The sequence below is a fragment of the Chrysemys picta genome, chromosome 6 (assembly GCF_011386835.1).
Source record: "Chrysemys picta bellii isolate R12L10 chromosome 6, ASM1138683v2, whole genome shotgun sequence".
NCBI classification, from domain to species: domain Eukaryota; kingdom Metazoa; phylum Chordata; order Testudines; family Emydidae; genus Chrysemys; species Chrysemys picta.
In genome coordinates this window covers 30,825,276-30,845,799 of record NC_088796.1, presented here as the reverse complement: position 1 = coordinate 30,845,799, position 20,524 = coordinate 30,825,276, and positions in this window count along the sequence as shown.

The window sequence follows — 20,524 nt, the reverse complement described above, 5'->3', positions numbered from 1 at the left end:
GTGAAAGTCTCCCCGGGAGCAGAACAGGTGTGTTTTCACAATGCAATGGAATATGGGTTTGAGGTGCCACGTAGGGGTTATGTGTTCTATAGTAAAGCAGTGAACAGGAAATCACCAAGCGCAGGGAAGGGGTGGGACCCTACAATTTGCTGTTAAGTAGATCTTCCCTCCCACCCCACTCTTTTTGCAGACAGTGCATATGACCCTTCGACTAGTGCAGCTTCAGGCTAGTAGCAGCAGTAGAGCAGTTTGTTCTGCAGTCATTCCATAGCCTCTGATGAAGGAATCCTTCTGTTACCCCACTCCTTCCCAGCCTATCTATGAAGATACCCCATGACCATTCTAACTACTGAATGGAGGATCTAGGCTTTCGAGCCTGATCCAAAACCCAATGTAGTCTTCAATAGGCTTTGGATAAGGCCGTGAATGAACAGGTGCATATCATATGCATGCAAAGTCCCCCTGTGCTCAGATAGCAAATGTACATATGCAAATGCAAATGCTAGTGATGCCTGTCTTTTTTTGGTTTTTTTTAAACATCGTAATAACGAGGTTCACGCAAAGCAAATGGTTCCACTATGTAGAATTAATGAGTGAATAATGAAGTCGTCAGTGGATCAGTTCTTCTGAGAAGAGACCTGTCCAGTACTGATGGTGTTTCACCAGTGGCATACCCCACCTTGCCAGACAGAACCAATAAGGAGCTGGGGAAAACATTTTCATCAGGATGGACTAGATGGAGTGTCTAGTCAGCTCAATTGTTTGACCTCTCTTGTGAAACTCTAGCCCAGTCCTCCAGAACTCCTGACTAAAGGGGAGGTAAGGACAGGAATAGTGGCTGTTTGGGTTACTATGAATTCTCTGGTCTGTTAGGATGATGGGACTACATGCCTCCTCTCCCTCTACTCAGGACAGATTGTGATGTTACAATCTAGTGCTTAGAACATATGGCAGTACTTCTACGGTGCTGTCATGTAGAATTTCCATGCTCCTTTTGAGAACTTGCAATAGGATGCTGGTGTGCATGATTTTACTTCCACTGGAAATAATGAGCTATAACTTTGATAAATCATAAAATGTGTAATATTGTGGGTCTCAAGATCAGGGGATTGTTAACTACCACCATTATAATTTGCCATCAGTTGTAAGATCTCAAAATTAACTATTTGATTTTTGGCTGATGTGGAGATAGTTTATTCTTGCAGGTAAGATGGAAAGATCTTCATTTCTGATACTTACCCAGACTTGATCTGTGAGTCAGACTAGAAACTTAAGCCTGACATGGAACTTATTTTACTTTATGTAAGGGCTTTTCTACACACTGCAGCAATGTGCACTATGAGGGTGTTAATTTTTAATGTCCACCAATATGTTGCACATTAAGAGGCCCCTGCTGTGGCAAACTAACATCCCCTATTTCGCTTCTACTACATTAAAGAACACTGGAGAACTTTTAGTTCACCCCACCAGGGTCTACATGGGCCAGTTAATATGCAACACAGTGCAAATTAGAATTCTCATCCTCATAGTGCACATTGCAGTCACCATGTAGACAAGGCCTAAGTGAGTAATTAATCTAATTTTCCACTGGCTTCTCTCTCTCTTACTGATTCCTCCGCAATGGAGTTGAGTGAAAGTGATGTCTAGGCTTCCTATTTCTTGCTCATCTCTTGCAGAGAGATGAAGATGACACAACTTCACACCTGAGATGTACATATTTTTTTGGATTTTCTTGGTGAGGAAAAAACACATTTCTTTTCTACCTGATTCATAGATTCTAAAGCCAGAAGGGACCGCTCTCATCATCTAGTCTGACCTCCTGTGTATCACAGGCCATAGATCATCCTTGAAATAATTCCTGTTTGAATTAGAACCTACCTTTTAGAAAAAACATCCGATCTTGATTTAAAATTTCCAGAGCCTCCTCTAGTTCTTTAAAGTGCAGTTCTAGTCAGAAAAGTGACAGTAAACTGCATCATGAAGTTCCATAGTTATCTCAATGACTTTTCATATCAAATTTGGTTGTTTTGGTTTCTCCTCCTGCCACCCCCAGCTGTTAACTTGGAACAATAGATATTGAGAACACTAGTGAGATGAGTATTATCCCTTTCTTTTCTATGGAAGGTGTAGCTTGTGATGGACTTAGTACAATTGTTAACATCTATAAGAGCATACAAACGATGTGGCTGCACTTTAACGGGTAGTGGAGACTAAGGACCATAGAATCATGGGGTTAGAAGGGGCTGCATGGGTCATCTAGTCTAATCCCCTGCCAAGTTGCAGGATTTCTTACAGCTAAACCATCCAAGACACGTTATTTCCTATGAAAGTTAAGTGCAGAGGAATGGATAGCTTACACTCCCAAAGTTTCCCCCTGGGATAGCAGGAAGAACTTGTTAATAACAGGAATGTACAGACTTTCCACTCCACTATTGAACAATAGGCAGCCTCAGGAAGTATTTAATTAGTTCACTGACACTCCAATACCAGTTCATAATGTTTAAGCCTTTAAATGCTTTCATTTTGGAAGAATCAGGCTTTGAGTTATTCATCCAACTCAATATAAACTGTCTGTATGATTTGTTAGTTGGTACTTGGGTCCCTTATTAGAAAAACTTTAGGAGCAAAGAGAATACAGCTGTGCTCCTCTAGCATCGTAATTCTTTGAAGCCTCTTATCCCAGAATTTATGTACATATTTACACATAGGTATTAGGTTACCATTCAAAACTTGATCTAGCACCCATTGAATCAATTGAAACATTACCATTGATCATATTGGGCCTTGGATCAGGACCTCTATGCACCACAGCTCTTGCCCCTCACTTGCTTTAATACTTATCATCCTTGATGAAGTCCAGACAGCTCTAAAAGTATTGTTTCCTTTTTTAGACTCTGCTTCAGATCTCTGGTTAAACTTTCCATCTTTCTATTCAATTAGATAAGCTTCTTCCTGAGACTACTGTAAGACATTTCACTCCCCCTCCCCCAGTTTAGGCAATTCAAGATGTCCAAGCAGTTTGCTTTCTCTCCTCCTCCTCCCATTAATGAGAGTCTCTCAGCACAGCTTCCTGCTCCAAATTCCACCCAGCCTGTCAGAGCACTCAACACTTTCTCAGTATGGCTTCCAGCTTCCAAATGATTTGGGTGAAGCTAGTCTCCAAAAAAACAAAACAAAAAAAACCTGAGAATGTGCATTAATGTGTTGCAAAAGAAATGCCATGAGACATCTCTTCTGTTTCTACAGCACCCAGCTTCTACACTCCAATTTATACATCACCGGTCAACAAAAGGATATCTAAAATTACAAGAGAAAAAGCAATTAAATCAAACTCAGCTCTACAACAGCAAGATCTGACTACTGAACAGGAAGCACATGCAAATAAACGAAGGTAAAAATTACTGCAGCCCTTTTTGCATTAAAGACTTTATTTTTATGCTTGCAAATGCTCCCAATGCTCGGGCTATTGGGAGTGCACCAGTTTTAGGGTTATTGGAGGTCAAAGTCACACATAATTTAAAGAGACTTAACTTTCTTTGCCCAGCTGAAGCCTTTATAAAATTAATGACAATATAAAATTAGAGGAAGACTAACCTAGCTGGAGAAGTTCAGGATTAGATAATGTGGATATATTTATGTGACTAAGAAATGTAATGTTACTGATAGGTTAGATTATGAGCCGAATCTGGCTCACTTTGCTCATACAATACTCGCATTGAAGTCAGTGGGAGTTTTGCATGACTGAAGTGCCATTTAGGGTTGCCAGGTGCCCAGTTTTTGACTGGAAAGTCTGGTCAAAAAGTGGACCTGGCAACTCTAAATGGCACCTGAACCAAAAGTCCAGTTATCATGGGGCGGGGGAGGCACCGGGTCATTAACCTGTGCTGGCCCCTGCTCACTCGGGGCCACTTTCTACCTGCAGGCAGGCTTTATGAGGAGATTTAGTGAGCAATGGGGAGCAGAGGGCATAATGGGGGAGGGGCCTTGAGGGAAGAGGTGGGGCGGGTCATGGTCTCGGGAGTCCAATTACCAGCAACTCGGAAGGTGGCAACCCTAATGCCACCCTTGTATTTAATGTATTAGTCTATTTGCTGTACTAAGGTATGTTGAAATATTAATCATAAAGTATACTTCTCTCTGAATCTATTTTGCCTACTGTTGCTACAAGAATAGGTGCTGGAAATAGGGGAACTGGGGGTGCTCCTGCACTCCCTGGCTTGAAGTGGTTTCCATCATCTACAGGGTTTACAGTTTGGTTCAGTGTGTGATTTGTTCCAGCAACCCTGGCCACAAGTAATCGACAACATCACTGTTACAGGCTAGCTCACCCCTTAAGGGCTGGGGCTTGCCAAGCCTGATTACAGTTGAGCCATACTTGGGAGAGATCAGGGTGACTGCCCTGTAAAGAGCAACAGGAGGCTGCAATGAAGGGGTGGAAAGCTCAGAGAGAGATTGTTAGGGGTGAGCAAGCTCTAGAAGAGAGTCCTGGGAATTAGGACTGAGACTCCAGCCAGTTAGGCCTGAGAGTGGCCTGACAAAGCAGGAGGGACCCCTGGCAGGAAGAGAAGTGTTTGTTTATTCCACTTCAATTTGGGAGTTTAATTCGTATTTTAAGTTTATCTTGAGTGAGTAAATCCAGACCCAAGGAAGGGAATTCTGACCACAGAAAAAGTATGTGGCATCTGTTTAAGGGACCCTGAAGAGAGGGAAACAGGAGTGTGCAGTAAAGTCTCTCCTGGCCACAAGGGGAGGCAGCCAACCCTGTTACAATCTCAAAATATGAGATGATTTTAGAAAGTATTTCTTAATTTAATGTTTAAGTTTATTTTTGTCAATCAGTTTCACTGTTTCTCCAGTTTGTGTAGGTCTTTCACATAGCAATGAAGAAGAGCAATACATTTTTTTAAAAAATAATTGTAAAGCCACAAACTTTGGCAGGGACATTCTGGGGCTGGTTTAGCACTCCAAACTTATTTATTTATGTATTTCTAAACTAAATTGCAGAATCTCTTTAAGAGGTGCCTTGGTCATACCCAAAGTGACAAGAAGCTAAAGAAGTTATTAGTAAAAGGCTAATAACAATATCATCTGGGGTGTCAGAATTCTGCTGACCATCCTAAGCTTGGATGTATGCAGGTCTTATTTTATAGAGCTGTTACCAGGTCAAGTAATTGTTCCTATGTGATGAGCTGTAGTCCAAGGAAATATGTTTAATAACCTTCTGAGCTTTTGTGTCAGGTTGCCTTACTTTATGTATTCCAGTTTATATACATTAAAAGGGTAACTCTCTGGTGCTTTTAACAACCTTAAAGCTATGAGTTGTCCCCCCCCCCCCCCCCAAAAAACCCTTAACCAATCAAGCCTAACAAAAAAAATGCAATAGGCATGAAATGTTCTGTTTTCCTTCTTATCACCTCAACTTTCCCTCCTCCAAAAAAGCTAGCAATAAGAGTTGGGTTTTGCAGTGTGCCATCAAAGCCAACACATTTGTGCTGTTTCAACCCAACGGTAGGGGAATGAGTTCCAAAGTGGAAGAAGTCTCATGCAGAATAGCTTGCACACAGCTGCCTTTGTTGTATACTAAGGGAACTCCAAGTTGAGCTCCTCTGCTGATCTCAACTATGACAATGTGGCATAGGGAAATAGGCAGGTACTACCCAGACCACTCAGGGCTTGGTTGGTCAAGCCCAACGCCTTACAATCTACCCAGAAACCAATAGATAGGAAGTCCAAATCAGACAGTACCTATGTAATGTACTCATAGTGTGATATACCATTTAATAAATGGGCTGCTAAATTATGCATCAGCTTCAGTCTAGAGATAGATTTAAGATACAGAGTATATTGCAGGAGGCTAATCTTGAGGGGATGAATGCATAGATGACAATAGCAAAGTCCACATCCAAAAGGATTGGTTGAAATATCCTGGTCTGACGTAAGTTGCGGGTGAAGGAGCCATCCTGTCTGTTATTGCTAACTGATCATCATTAGCTGCTAAGAATCTTACTAGGCTGCAAACATAAGCATCAACTGCATAGTGTGCACCATCAGTGTAAGAGGCAGACAGTATCCTTATCAACCTATGGATAATTTTTTTCTGACAGTTTCTGTTCAGAAGAAAACACTCAGATAGATGAGCACCAGAGAAATTCTTCAGATACTGATCAGAAGAAAAATGGTTCTGCATTACACTTGAGCAATAGGATTATGTCACTCCCCCATCAGTTTATTCTGTATGACTTCAACACTTACAGAAAAATGCCTATTTACATTTTAATAACCAAAGTTATCAAGCAACCACTGAAGACCGTTGATACAATATGAATATTCAAGGTAATTTAACAGCCTAATTCTATTTATTATCCAGATAGATTTATAGTTCCATCTCTTTAAGTTGTTTTCAGATGTTTACAAATCAATACCAATGGAAGATAAGGCATCTTCATTACCATCTTTCCTAGATTTGTTCTTTGTTTCTTGGCTTTAGTATTGCTCACAGTTTTGGAATGATAGTCATATGTAGCTTTCTGTCATTGCACCTACTGTAGTTCTAATTTTTTTCCATTTAGTTCTCAGATTTTACAGTAAATATTTTTATTTACCTTAAGGGTATTTCTGGACTTTTGTGTATAAGATGTGACTAGAACAAAGAACTTTTAAATGACTGTATCTCATATCCCTGGTGTTTGATTTCCCTTTTCACATCAGCCAGGACCTGTTGCATTCTGCAATTTGTCCTGAATTGTGGTGCTTTTTTATTAGACACACTTGAGCCTTTAGACTGAAAGCACTTCAGGGCAGGGATAATGTGTTACATACCACAAATCACCTATTGTGTTGTGTACTCTTATAGTTCTATATAAATTATCTCTAGTAAGGGTTGTATGTGCCCTTTCATCAGTCAGCCAGCACAATACAGGAAAGGCAGACTCTAATTTAACAAACAATATGCCCAATTCCAACCTCAGATATTTAACTACCATGAACATCAGTACTTGCATATTAAGGACTAAATTATACCTTCTTCTGCATGATTGGGCTAGTGTACAGATGACTGACTTAATCTGTCTCCCAGTGCTCTGGTGCTCAAGGGAGAGGAACCAACTAATGCAAATGTAAGCAGGGGAATGGTCCCGCTATTGTGGGGAACTTTCCTGGCTTATACACTACCCGGTGGAATGGGCTAGCGAAAAGATCTGAGTCCTTGCTCTCACTTCCTTTACCCAGAGGCCTGCCTGACCTTGAGGGCTCCACTTCCACTCTCCTGGGTGCCAGAGTCCTCGTAGCCCCAACAAGGCTGGGCCCAGGATTCCTGGGAGGCTTGACCCCCCCGAATCTTGTCGTGGTCACTTAGGGCAGGGACTAGGGTATCCCCACTCTAGGGTGCTCTCTCTGCACTGGATGCTTCCCTGACCCACTGATCATTGCATACAGTTCAAAGCAAATACAACTTAACAGCAATCAATTTTTAAAAAATAAGGAAAAAATGGGAAAGGTTAATGGACAACACATCATCCCACTCTGTGGCATGGGGACATCACAAACAGCGTCTCTGTAAAGGCAGTTCACAGTCTGTTCCTCGCACATCCCAGGCCTCTTTCTCAGGCCCTGGCTGTGCTGCAGGGATGCTGTGGGTTGGACACTTGCTCTGGCAGTGGGCACACGCCTTCAGGCTCTTCCTAGCATAAGCCAACTCTCCCCCCATCAGGGTTAAGATCCCCTTCCAAGTCTAACCTGCAAGGCATCTTGGCTGAGGTGTCCCCCTGCGCTGGGCCCACTGCCCAGGGTCCCCCCTTGCTCTCCCCAGATACTCACTGCACCTGGCTCCAGACTGCTCCAGCCTCAGCTCCAGCGACACTGTGCCTCAGCACTGATGCTGCTTTGCCTCAAGTCCTCTGGGCTGCTTTTCTGGCCCCTCTGGCTCTGAGTGGTACAGCTCTGCTCCCAGCACAGGTCTTCTCTCTGGGTTGCTACTATGGTTCTGCTCCCTGGGCTGCTCCTCTGGTTCTCTCTGGCTGGCCTGGCTCTGCTCCCCAGCTCAGCTTGGGCCCCTGCTCTCTCCTTAGCTCAGCCCTACTCTGTTCCAGGCAATTCCAGCTCACACGGAGGACAGGATGCCCTCTTGGCCTACTGACTCCCTCATTAGCCTGCCTGCCATGTCAATCAGGCTGACCTGGAGCATTGGCCTCTCCCCATTGTTCCTGGGGACTGTCAGTCTCAGGGTTCTGATTTCCCATCGACCCTTCTCCTCTTTCTTTTGGTACTGGGAGCTAGCCAACCAAAAAAACCCCCACTGAGGTTTAGTAAGGGACCAACAGTCCCCTTACACAAAGATGGTGCTGCCTAATGCCAAAGGATGCATTTCTGGGTTGGGAATTGGATTAAACTATTACTCCACTCCCTCTGCCAAAGGATGGCCTTGGCAGGTGAAGTACTTTTTACACCTTTTTTAAAACTGTAGTAAGAGATGTCTCTAGGTATGCCTTCTGCAATGCCTGGGAGGCTTAATTCATTCCTAGTGCACAATGGCAGCAGCCACTGGTATTCCAGCAGTGTGCTACCTCCTTCCCAAGTGCAGACTAGCTGAGGAGAATCATAACTCCTCTCCAAGTATGGGACTAAAATTTGTATCCGGATCCTTTTTCTGTTTCCAAAATAAAAACAGTAAATTGTAATAGGAAGGTTTAATTTATACAAGCATTCTTATCATATCCATCTCTGAACTTCAGAAGGTTTAGTCAAAGAGAGAACCAGAATTGTCCTTACAGCAACCTTGATTTTTCTAGTAGAATCTGGTCATTGTTCTCAACTGACTTGAAATTGGAGAGTGGAATTCCTATTAGAATGGATGAGGAAAACAAACATTCTGACCTTTTCAAAATGCATTATAAACACAAAGATCAAAGGCAATTTTGGTTGCAAAATTCCAATTTTCAAATAGACCAAAAATGAAACAAACTTAAAATGTATACAGTAAAACAAAGAGAAGGGAGCATGAACAGGTATCCCAAACGAATGTATTCTCTCTCTATCATAGCTTGTTTAATTTTGCATATCTAGTAATATGAAGGAGGCAATAGAAAGAGCCTGCCAAACAAACAAACAACCACCCTTGAGTACCATATGAGAGGAGCTTGAAGACAATAAGATATTACACCACAGAGGAGAAGCTTGTGGCTTCAGTTCTGAATCAGCACAAGTATGACAGGAAAGTTAATTGCTAAAAATATTCTGAGATTCTGGATCACATCTCAAAGAACTTATCTTGTCTATTTTGGTTACTGCAATCTTTTTATAATTCATAGGTCAAGCACTCAGCATTCAGCCCAATGTTCTTGTTATTGATCTTAGAAAAATCATGCCAATTAGCTAGAAACTTTGTGGAAGAACATTTTAATTCATTTTAACATTAGTATCCATGCCCATGGGCAGGAAGGCACATTTGAGAATCGCCAGAAGCAAGGGTAGATCAAGGTCAACATTCATAACTTTTTTTTTTTAATGAAGTTTGGAACTTGTATCCAGAAATCCTTAAGTAAAGGGCAATCATATATTAAGAAAGTGAGACTCACAACGGACTTATATCTCCAGCAAGATGGCTCTGTAGGGAACATAAAGAATGCTGACTGCCACATAATGGCAGATTGAGATATTAAAAAAGCTTCCCCAAATGTATTCTTCACCTACCCTTCATGATATAAATGTATCTGGTGATCTGGGACTTCAGTCACCACAGCATGACTATAGTAGTAAACTAGTGTAACTCTCTTTAGGCCTCAAGTGTGGTACACTAATATAAAAATTAACCAACAAAATGGTGAATCAGGTACCTGAATCTATTTCTACTTGATTTCTCTATGCATTGACCTTCTTAGCTTCAGTTACTAGACTGTATTGTCTCTATTAATCATCTGTGACATTGGGTTTAGTTTGGAGAAGCAGCCACAAATGCTTATGCCACGTTATTTGAAACTTTGTCTAGATAACTTGAGAACACACAGGATATTCTATTATCGCTGCATCAGGTCCTGATACTCTAAACAACTGTGTATCTCTATATTATATGGTCTATTTTAATGTATTTATCCTCACAGCACCCCAGTGAGTCAGGGAAAGACTGTATTGCTATTTTACAGATGGAGTACTGAGGCACAGAGAGGATGAGTGATTGCCCAAGGTCACACAGGAAGTCTGTGCAGGACCGGGAACTTGAAACCAGGTCTCCCAAGTCCTAGACTAGTGGCCTAACCACTGGACCATTCTTCCTCTTATGAATAGCTTAATTGAATTCAGTAGGGCTAATTACAAATATAAAGTTAAGTGTGTGCCAAGTGTTTGCAGCACTAGAAGTGCCAAGTATTTGCAGCACTAGAAGTCAATTTTTTAATTTTTTTCATGCCTCCTGTACTTCCTGGTTTTGTCTGAAGCATAGGTCAGTTCTTAATTTTTCTAAATGGGTTCCCTTCTCTTATAATCTCTGTTGAAATTCACTCCATTAACACTGGTCTTCAGTGATCTAAAGAGACTCGCCTAACCCTCTAACTGGGATGAATTTCATTCTATTGTTGGAAAATATTTCAGTAAAGTAATATATATTTTATTCCTATTTTAACAGTGTCACTAGAGAGGAAACTAAAGCTCTGCAGACTGATACCTACATTTCCTCTATCCCTTTCTTAATAGGTCTTAAAATATTAGCTGTTTGCCCAATGCACCGTGGTAGACCAGATATTTTTATTTTCCACTGACACTTAGGTTGTTTTCCTAAATAGTTAACATTTTATTTAAAACCCAGTATTCCCTTGCATTAATTTAATCTGTCATCGTGTTGTCCAATCACATAGCTTTGTGAGGTCCCTCTGAAGTTATTTAGTCTTGACTAACCTAAATAACTTTGTCACAGTCAAATTTACCAACTCACCATTTAAAATTCCTCCAGATTTCTAAATGTTTAGGGCCAGAGGTCCCTCATATGACCTCTTGTGTAACACAGACCATAGAATTTCACCCACTGGATTCCTGCATCTAGTCTAATAACTTGTGGCTGAACTAAAGTATTTCTCTTGGGAAGATATTCAATCTGGATTTAAAGACTCCTGATGGTGGACAAGCTACCATATCCCTTGGCAATCTGTTCTAATGGCTAATAAGGCTCGTTAAAAATGCTTCAAGAAAAATTTTTAAATTGTTGCCATTTTGCAGGGCTTGAAACCTCCTCATTAATTGTTTTCACAAAATTTTTGCAGGTTTTTAATCAAAATTTTCACTACTGATACTGTTCATTTGCCAGAAATCATGTAATAATTGTTGTATTAATTGCTTCAGTAAGAAAACATGAAAACATGAAAAATATTGCAAAAACAAAATTTGAAAAAGTCTAAAGCTTTTAGTGAACTTTTCATTTCTGAACGAAAAAACTTTCATTCAAAAATCTCAGCCAAGTGTACATCTTTCCAGATTGAGCACTGCTGACTTGATCTTCTAGTCATTGGATTCTGTTACACCTTTATCTACTTGATTACAAAGATTTCTAGTGTCAGATATCTCCCTTTGTGGGTCTTGTATACCATGATCAAATTGCCCCTTAACCTGCACTTTGATAAGCTAAATCATATGAGCTCCTTTACAGTCTCATAATTAATGTATGTTAAGTTACCCTTAAAAGAACACAGTTAAGGTTGCAAAGTCAAGAGGTCAAAAAAAAGTGCCAGGATTAAGATTGCCTGTGCAACCTTAATTTGGCCCCTCTCTCTGTATTCATTATGATAATTTAATTATATGATCATGTACCAAGAAGAAGGAAAGCATCTTTGTGCACAGACTTGCCAACCTAGTGATGAGGGCTTTAAATTAGGTTCAAAGGAGGAAGATGACCAAAACTTGCAGGTAAACATAAAAAGACAGCCTGAACAGAGGACTAGATGTTGTGGGGTGGGGACATGGAAAATTACAAAAGTCATAGGAACAAGACCAGGGAAATCCATGGAGGAATCTGCTGAACATCTTAGATGTATTTTTTACAAGGAGGACAGGTTGCAATATATATCAAGAGTATATATACTTGTTCTGAGGTCCTGAAGAAGATGAGAGGCAGATCAGTTAAGTCTCTGCAGAAAGATGAAAGGGTTAAAAATAGGGATGATATCATGGTAGGGGGCTCCTGTAGACCCCCGCATAAGGAAAAGGAAGTGGAGGAGCCATTTCTAGAAGAATAAACAGAAATATCCAAAACACAAGTGTAACGCTCTGCTCAGAGAGCCAGAACCACACGCCATTGTTACCTCTCTGCTTCAGCAGGAGTTTTGCTGGAGCTTCAACTGTATGAGAACTCCTTGCCACACCAGTTTGTCCACGTAACTAGCAAACTCCTCAAGACTGTGTCAGTATAAACCTTGCACTGCAAGTAACATTCAGTGAACCCTAGTTCCCGATTTCCCCAGAGGCATCTCTCTGCAATGTCCACTCCCTCCCACTGACACTCTCAGCAAATAATCGAGTCCTCTGTTTCTAAAGGACAGAATCCATACCAGTTTGTTGACTCAGCTGAGAATGCATGCATTACTTTAATATAACAGAACGGAGAGGTCTCATATTAAAACTAAGAATAAGTTTATTAATAAAGACTATAGATTAAATGATCCTAAGCAAGGAAAAAAGAGACAGGGTTACAAACAAAACAAAAAAATATGCTTCCTAGTGACTAAAGCTTAACTTTAGCAAGTTATAATCTTTGCCTAAGCAGCATCTTCACCCCTTCAGTCACGAGGATCCATCATTCACAGAATCAGAGGGCGTGAGCCCCTTCTTCTCTAAGCGATGGATGCCAAAATGGCTCTTTGCTTCCCTTTATATTTCCTGATACTCATTATTTTGTCCCCACAATAAGAATGACCCCCTGGGGTTCAGACTCTGGTCATGCTGTTTGTTTTCTAATAAGCTGGGGCCCTCTTCCTGCTGGTTTGATGACTGTTTAACTTAGATGAAAATGTACATTCACAGTCTTTTGCTTGTAATCAAGCCATGCTGTTTCCTCCTTTGCCTGTTAGCCTCCCATCTCCCTGTTGACTTCCATAAATGGGGCTTCCATTGCTTTGTTTCCACAACACTTAATTTACATTAGAGACAGGAAGGTAGCCACCTTCCCTCCTGTCTGGGAAAATCTGTTTCTCCCTTTGTATGGTCACAGACTTCAGAAAGTATCCATAATTTCTCATATAGTTTTAGCACATACATTTCACAATGACATTAAGCATGAGTGAGTTCGTGTCTTTCATAAAAGACTCGATACACTTTTATAGTACAGTATACAATCAATTGATTCAATTGCTTATTCTTTGGGGTTCAAACTCCCCTTTTCTCGCTGGCATGTCTGGATCTTGATTGTCACAACATGAACTTGTAATAATGGGGGACTTTACCCAAAATTTCCAATAAATTATCAGATTGCACGGAGACTACTTCTTGTTTCTGAAAGTGAAGGAAATAACCAGGAGGACAGCCATTTTGATTTTGACCCAAAGGGAGGAATTGGTTGAAACTCTAAAAGTGGAAGGAAGTTTGGGTGAAAGATCATTAAATGATAGATTTCATGATTCTAAGGAAAGGAAGGCATGGAAGCAGCACAATAAGGACAATGGAGTTCAAAAAGGCAGACATTAAGAAACTCAGAGAAATGGTAGGTAAGATCCCATTGGGAAAAAAATTGCTGAATAAAGGAGTTCAAGAGAACTGAATATATTAAAGGCAAAACTATAAACGGTTCTGATGCAAAGGAAACATAGGAAGAGGCCAATATGGCTCCATCAAGAGCCCTTTCATGACCTGAAAATTAAAAAGAATCCTAAAAAAAAAAAAAAAAAGGAAACTTGCACAAATTGCTAAGGAGGAGCACAAAAGAATACCACAAGCATGGAGGGACAAAATCAGAAAGGTGAAGACACAAAATGAGTTATACCTAGCAAGGGACATAAAAGGTAAGAAGAAGAGGTCCTATAAATACATTAGGAGTAGGAGAAAGATAAAGGAAAGTGTTGGTACGCTATTCAGTGGGGAGGGAAAGCTAAGAGTTGACTTTAAGAAAGCTGAAGTCTTAATTATTTTGCTCCAGTCTTAATTAAAAACATTAATCGTAACCAGATACTCAACACAATTAATAGTCTCAACAAAGAGGAAGGATGTAAGCCAAAATAGGGAAAGAACGGATTAAAGAGTATTTAGATAAGTTAGATGTATTCAAGTTGGCAGGGCCTGATGAAATTCATCCTATGGTACTTAAGGAACTAGCTGAAGCAATCTCAGAACTGTTAGCAATTATCTTTAAGAGCATATGGAGGATGGGTGAAGTCCCAGACAAACTGGAGGGGGGCAAACATAGTACCTATATTTAGAAAAGGGAACAAAGAGGACCCAGGAAAATATAGACCAGTCAGCCTAACTTTGATACATGAAAAGATAATGAAACAAATTATTTAACCATCAGTTTAGAAGCATCTAGGGGATGATAGGGTTAAAAGGAATAGCCAGCATGAATTTTCCAAACCAACCTAATTTCCTTCTCTGACAGGTTTACTGGCCTAGTGGATAGGAGGAAGCAGTAGATATGATATATCTTGAATTTTAGTAAGACTTTGGAAACAGTCCCACATGGGATTCTCATAAACAGACTGGGGAATGGGGTCTAGATTAAATTACTATAAGGTGGGTGCATAGCTGGTTGAAAGACTATACTCAAATAGTAGTTATTAATGATTTGCTGTCAAACTGGGAGGGCATATCTAATGGAGTCACCCAGGGGTCAGTCCTGGGTCTAGTACTAGTCAGTATTTTCATTAATGACATGGATAATTGAGTGAAGAGTATCCTTACAAAATTTTTAGATGACACCAAGCTGGGAGGGGAGTTTCAAGCATTTTGGAGGACATGATTAGAATTCAAAGTGACCTTAACAAATTGAAGATTTGGTCTAAAATCAACAAGATGAAATTTAATAAAGACAAGTGAAAAGTACTACACTTAGGAAAGAAAAATAATATGTACAAGTACAAAATGGGGAATAACTGGCTAGGTGGTAGTACTGGTGAACAGTATCTGGGGATTATAATGGAACACAAATTGAATGAGTTAACGATGTGATGCAGTTTCAAAAAAGGCAATCTACTCAACACTGTTGAGGCCTCAGCTGGAGTACTGTGTCCAATTGTGGGTGCTACACTTTAGGAAAGATGTGGAAAAATTGGACAGAGTTCAGAGGAGAGCAACAAAAACGATGAAAAGTTTAGAAAACCTTGCCCACAAGGAAAGGTTAAAAAACTGGGCATGTTTACCCTTGAGAAAAAAAGACTGTGGGAGGAACCAATACATCTTCAGATATGGTAAGAGCTGTTATAAAGAAGATGGTGATCAACTGTTCTCTATGTCCACTGAAGATAGCAGAAGTAGTAATGGGCTTAATCTGCAGCAAAGGAGAGTTAGGCTAGATATTGGGAAATACCCTCTAAATATAAGGGTAGTTAAGCTCTGGAATAGGCTTCCAAAGGAGGTTGTGGAATCCCCATCAATGCAGGACTTTTAAGAAGAGGTTGGACAAACACCTGTTGTCCTGCCTCAGCACAGGGGAATGGACTTGATGACCTCTCGTGGTCCCTTCCAGGCCCACATTTCTATGATTTTATTATACTATTTTTTCTACAGGACTCATGCCTCATTAAGTGCAGAGAGTAGATAGAGTTCTGGGGATGAATCATGGTTGCATAAAAAAGGAGGTCGTTGTCTGTAGGATCCCCATCTTATTTATTGCAGAAGTTGGAATGGGTGTAATAAATAAGGCAGAAGACCACAGGAAGAGAAAGGATAGCCTTGTTGAATCATGTTTACACCCACCAAGGTTCATCAGCAGGATTATAACCTTTAGAACTCCAGTGTAAGCGCCTCTGAACTGTAACAGTCCTCATCTGCCTCAATAGCCTTTTTGAGACATTGGCAACTGGCAGAGTTTAGAGGAGCCACCAGCTGCTCTAATCCACGCCCGATAACTGCGTCAGACCAGCTCCTGGATTAGAGGAGCATAAAAGGTACAAATATGGACATCCCTCCTTGACTGAGCTGACTACTGAGGATTTGGCCACCTATTCTTTAAGTCAGGGATGGGGAACCTTTTTTTCTATCATGGGCCATTGACCCACAGAAAAAATCAGTCCTGGGCGACACACAAGTAAAAAGCAACGGTTTTTTTAGAGAGAAATATAAAACGGTCAACTCACCCATCTGGGGTGTGTGTGGAGGCTTGGGGATTCCCCCCCCCCCGGCTCCACCCCCATGGGGGGAGGTGGAGGCTCGGGGTTCCCCCCGTGGCGGAGCGAGCCGGAGCTCATGGCTCCAGCCCCACAGTGGGGCACCGAGAGTTGCTGCAGGCCGGCTGAAATTAAGCAATGGGCCAGATCCGGCCTGCAGGCCCTAGGTTCTCCACTCCTGCTTTAAGTGTACCTATTTCTGTGTGACTCCTTTATGTAAAACTGTTACTTTCTTGGCTCATACCTCATGACCCCAACCCCGCTTCCTCCAGCGCAGGTGTAATTTCTGCCCTACCTTGCATTGCTGGATTCACAGTTTCCCTGGTGTTACTAACATCCCCAGCATACGTCCCCAGCATGCTTTAGATATTCCTTAGCACCTGTCAGAGTTCCTTGGTTCCTGGTTGTAATAATTCCCCAGCAGTCTCAGTCTACTTTAGTAACCCAACCCTTCTTATCTAGGCTCTCCGTTTCCCTAAATGTTCCCCAGTGCCTAGTGAATTTAAACTTATATTGCACGTGTCATCTTCTCATTCGTGCATCCAGATCCATAAATCTTCCTGCTTAGCCACAGTGGTGCTGTAATATTTATTACTGTAATGAGTCAATAATGATCACTCTTAGGTTCCATGTATTAACTATCAGGAAAAACACTTAAGCAATTTTCTCAATGAGACTCCTCCTTTGAGGCCAAGATAACAATGGATCGGAAGCATAAGCTTTGCCAAAACAAACTCTGAAGCTATATCATTACACAATGGTGCTAAAGAATTTATGGGATGGTTTTAAATGATGATGATCATCATCCTCATCCTCTTGATTCAACACATTCATTAGAATTATTATTCATACATTAACTAGCTCAGTCTCTGAGACAAAAAAGATAGAGATTCATTTAAACATTAAAATGTTGGAATGATGCCATAATGACAGAATTGGAAGCAAAATCCCACACCTACTGATAACACATTGATAAGCAATAGTTAAAGAGGATTAGTAAAACACCTAATGTTTTTTCTACTAGATGTCTGAGCAGCTTTTAAATTAGTGCATATTAATGTAGACACACCATATTTTATCTTTATTTAAGGAATTCAGGGGCAATACTTAAAAACGGAGTGGGAGGTTGGTTGGTTGGTTTTGATTTTGTTTTGTTTTTCTCTTTGGATTGTTCTCTGAAAGTTAAATAAATGGAATCTATCATAAAGATATACGCTGCCTCCAATTTCCTGCTGCCCACTACCATCAACATGCTGGGGACAATAATTAAAGCTAGAGGTTGCTCAAATGGTTTCCTACAATTGAAATGTCTGTAAACCTTGCCAGTTTACCCATCAGTATTAAGCAGACACTCAATGCTTGGCTATCTTAATGGTCAACTGCCATTTTTTAGCTGACAAAACCCCTCTATGAGCCCATGGTGGTTTTCCTGGATGTGTTACTCTGAATGATTGAGACACACTCATTTTTTTATACATTTAGAACTCTGTACTCTTTAAGAGACTGAACTTTTGCCCCACCACAGAACCTGATACTATACTAAGGGTATGTCTACACTGGCAGAGTTACAGCGCCGCTCAGAGAGCACTGAAAGGAAACCGCTGTGGTGCGTTCACACTGTCAGCTGCCTGTGCAATAGCGTGTTCACACTTGCGGCACTTACAGCTGTATTTGGAGCCGTGTACTCTGGGCAGCTACCCCACAGAGCATCTCTTCTTCTTCTGCCGCTAAGAGTTGTGGGAAGGCGGAGGGGGTCACGGGGCATCCTGAGCGCCACGTTCTCCTTTCAGTCCCTCTTCTCACTGTCCTGACACTCATTCAATTCTTGTTTTTCGGCCGCGGAGTGCATCATGACATCACACAGAAAGTCCTCTTTAGTTCTTCTTGGCTGCTTTCTAATTCTGCACACCCGTTCAGCCGGCGATAAAGAGGGAGGCTGGGCTCCCAAGATCATATCTGTGAAGCCAAAATGCAACATTTTACAGAAGCAGTATTGTTTGAAACACATGGACCACTGATTCAGTGATGTAAAACACAGCCACTATTCACTAACTGGCTGATCCCAGGCAAGCACACATGAGCCACAAGACCCCCAAAATGGTGAGTAACCTCATGGGCAGGGGAAATCGGTGTTCCAGGAGTGTATTGTACACTGGGCACATCGCTCTTGGGGAGAGCCAGCACTGTAGGGGGGGGCCCTATAGTCATTCCTGTCCCCACATTCTCCACAGGCTGTGTTCATTATGGAAGATATCTTGCTGCTGAGGGTGAGCAGGGAATCAAGGGAGGGTCTTTTCCAAGACTGTAGCTTCCTCCATGACCCTTATGCGGCTCGCTTGTGTGCAGCAATGGTCCCCCCACCCCACCCCGTAACGGCAGAGTGGTGCGGGAAAGTTACCCTCAATGGGGCAAGAAACAAAGCAGCTCTGCCAAAGAACCTGTGGCAGTGGATTGTCCAGTATCTCCATGAGAGTTTCATGGAGCTCTCTGAGGCAGATTCCCGTGAAGTGAAGGAGTCAATCAACACTCTGTTCCACCGCTCAGACTAGACATGTGGTGGTACGCGCATCATACAGACACAAGCTGCTTTCTGCAACCCTCCTGCCCCCAACAACTCGCTTCAGCGATTCCCAAAATCAAAGTCACTTAACATGGGCCTCCTCTCCTGTTTGCACTTCGCCAAGCTCAGACAGCTGTGACTGGCTAGCCTCCTCTTGGGTAGAGAATTGCTCCTGGCTGCATGCATCTCTGACTTCCAAGTCGTCCTCTGCCTCTGGGTCCCCCTCCCGCTCCACATCCTCGTCCAAGATTTCCTCCTCCTGGCTTGTTTCACTCTTGACTGGCACGCCAGCCACCAAAGTATCCACAGTGGCCTTCGCAGTGGAGGTGGGGTCGCCACCCAGTATTGCATCCAACTCTTTGTAGAACCGCCCATGTTGACCAGAATTTGATGGGTTAGTTGTTATGGCTCACCACTGATCGCATCTGACCAGAAGATTTATAGGTTCTTGTCCAATTCAGACTACGGAGTTCAAGAACTCAGAGTTCTAGATCGGGAGAGGACTCTTGGGGTGCTTGGCAAGAACAAATACACTGAGGACAATACCAAATTGATAACATCTTTATTGAAATTAACATAAAAATAAGAAATGCAATAAAACGTATAACAGCAAAACAGTAAAAGAATTCCAAAATTCCTGGTGGTAACATTTCTATTATAAGTACCTTACCCTAACATACTCACACCCTTCCTTGAACATCCGGTAATAGGAGGAAGGACCAGCCTCACTCCTGGCATGCCCGATTACGCGATGGTGCTGGCTTCCCCAATGGTTAGCAATGTTGAGTAGTTATACTATACTGCACAAGCTGAGCTGATAGAGTAATAGAAAATAGAATAGATGAAGAGAGTATAGAAGAACTGGAAAAAGCCCTCCAAGAAACTGAAGCTTCAGGAGTTAGAAGAGCAAGAACTTAGAAAAGATTAAGACCTTAAGAGCTTCAGAGAGCTCTCTTACAAGATATTTTATAGGATCCTTACCTATGTAATTCAGGCCAAACCTACTATACCCAAATCTTATTTCCGTACCCTAAGAAATTTATGGGTACCCTTCTCCTATAGGTTAGTGGATTATGACACTCACTTTCTAAATACATTAATAAAGATTATCTCACTCCAAAACTGCCAACCTAGGCTTTCTTGCTGACCTCCAAATTGTGATGTACCCTGCGGTTACTAACCGGTTGTAGATGCCAAATAAACCTGTGATGTGACGTGGATAGTTCCTCCCTTTGGTTCCCCAAAGTTCAGGGACCATTCTTATCTGTGCTAAAGGTTGCCAGCTTTTATGCTGACATATTCATAACTGATTATACTTTTTGCTATATAGCAGATCTTACCGGATCTTACAGGCCAGTAGGCTTCTTGCATTTCAGCAAAACTTATTATTAGGAAACACATGCCTCAACACATCCTGAATTCCAAGGAATTAATACTGATAAAATATAAGAATAAAATGGATTAATTTCAGAAAAAGAAACATATTAATTGATATTGCTGTCTGGATTAGTAGAGTATAATAGCGAGCAAAATAATCTTATGGGCTACAGCAGCTTGTGGGCGCAGCACTGGAGTGGCGGTTTGTCTCCCGCATCTTGTGGTAGGCGTTCCGCAGCTCCTTCACTTTGACCCTGCACTGAAGTGTGTCCCGGTCATGGCCCCTTTCTGTCATGCA